Here is a 322-nt window from a genome sequence, read left to right as displayed (position 1 = left end):
CCGCCTCCCCCGCCCTCCACTCTTCTTCCCTCGGGAGAACTCCCAGACCCGCACCCCGTCACGTGACCCCGGGCCGCCGACGGCACGTGACCCCTTCCTTCCTCCCCTCCCTCTGCACCGACTTCCTACTGGTCTCTCGCCCCGCCCTATCGGCCGGCGTGTGTGGTGCGAGAAAGGCCGCTTGGGGGCGGGGCGTCGCGCTCCACCCTACGGCGGAGGGGGCGGGGCCTGAGTTGTCGTAAACTGGGCGGGGCCTGGGCGGCCGGGGGCTCCCTGGGTTCCCCCTCGCGCTCCTTTCGGTCACGTGACGGTGCCGACCGGC

At 73.0% G+C, this 322-nt stretch overlaps 1 protein-coding gene across 1 annotated transcript in view; it reads right to left on the bottom strand.

Annotated features, from left to right (window-relative positions):
* VPS26A (VPS26 retromer complex component A) overlaps positions 1 to 103 on the bottom strand; it is a 33620-nt gene extending 33517 nt beyond the window's left edge. Inside the window, exon 1 of the mRNA XM_006760926.2 lies at positions 2 to 103. The gene's annotated coding sequence lies outside the window, so the exon portion shown is untranslated. The remainder of the gene's footprint in view (position 1) is intronic.
* Between the last annotated feature and the right edge of the window lie 219 nt (positions 104 to 322).

This window comes from Myotis davidii, unplaced genomic scaffold, assembly GCF_000327345.1.
Source record: "Myotis davidii unplaced genomic scaffold, ASM32734v1 scaffold134, whole genome shotgun sequence".
Classification (NCBI taxonomy): Eukaryota; Metazoa; Chordata; class Mammalia; order Chiroptera; family Vespertilionidae; genus Myotis; species Myotis davidii.
Note: the sequence above shows the minus strand (reverse complement) of the source record. Positions and strands in the feature narration are given on the sequence as shown.